The sequence below is a fragment of the Echinops telfairi genome, unplaced genomic scaffold (assembly GCF_000313985.2).
Source record: "Echinops telfairi isolate 266 unplaced genomic scaffold, ASM31398v2 ScPeMD7_1;HRSCAF=3_0, whole genome shotgun sequence".
NCBI lineage: Eukaryota > Metazoa > Chordata > Mammalia > Afrosoricida > Tenrecidae > Echinops > Echinops telfairi.
This window is the reverse complement of record NW_022103896.1, coordinates 85,618,459-85,619,762: the sequence shown is the minus strand read 5'-3', so window position 1 is coordinate 85,619,762 and position 1,304 is coordinate 85,618,459.

Sequence of the window (1,304 nt, the reverse complement as noted above, 5' to 3'; positions counted from 1 at the left end):
GACTTCACTAGGATGCTGCTTCCAACTCTAGTTCTCTAACGCTCTAGCTTTCTGCAAGGGTTATCATTGGACATATAAATCAAGGTCATGGGGCTGCGTGTATTTTGTTTTTCTCTTACAGCAAATTTGTTCATTCCACCCCAAATGTGAGAAATGGAATTAGTGGGTGGGTCTGCTGCTAGTGTCTTTGAAAGAGGTAGAAGAGTTTGTGTGCTTACTTTTCCTCCATTTGATGCCTCATACTATATTCACCTCTAAGAGTCCTGGTAGCACAGTGGTTAAAGTACTCAGCTGCTAACGAAAAGATCAGTGGTTCAAGTCTACCGTGGGCTCCATGAGAGAAAAAACGTGGCAGTCACTGTGGCCTTAGGAATCCCACAGGGGAAATTCCACTCTGCTCTCTAGGATTGCTGACTGGCAGTTTACTACCTGGCAGGAGATTTGGAATTGATTTTCCAGACCACCCATTCTTGTACTGCTAGCTGATGGGATTTCTTAAAATGCTTTTCTACCACGGCATTTTATTTAACATTTTCACTTCACAAATATATTGATGTAACTATGGGCCCGACTCATTAATAAAATAGTACTGCATTGCATCCTTATCACAAAACCTCTGAGGCAAGAACTATTATTCCCATGTACGTTCTTCGTGTCGTGTGCGCTCAAGTTGGTTACAGCTCTTAGCAACCCTAGAGGAGAGAATAAAACCACCCCACAGGGCTTCCTAGGCTACATATCTTTACAGAAAGGAGGAACGCACCAGGTTTCCTAGGCTATATGTCTCCTTAGCAGATCTTTGCTCCCACGGAGTCCCAGGTGTGTCTGAATTGCTGATTTTTCTGTCACCAGCAAGGCACTTACCCATTGTGCCAGTAGAACGCCTTAATCCTATTCATCCACTGCCACCAAGTCAGTGCCAACTCATAGCAACGCTCTTAACAGGGTAAAACGGCCCCTGTGGGTTTCTAAGACTGTAACTCTTTATGGGAGCGAAAAACCCAGTCTTTCTCCTGTGGAGTGGGGAGTGGTTTCGAACTGTTGATCTTGCAGTTAGCAATCCAATTTGTAACCACAACCACTCCTAAGCCACCAGTCCTGTTTATAGGTGAGCACAATAAGCAAAGCAAGTCAAGGAACTCAGGCAGTGTGGCTTCAGGGTGATCTTCCTTAATACTGTGTCCATTCTCTCAAATGTGCACTGATTGCCACCCCAAAACTCCTTCCCACAGCCGCATCCTTGTATAGTGGGCTTCCCTGACATGAAGCTCCTGTATGTCCAGTGCATTTCAAGGGGTACAGCA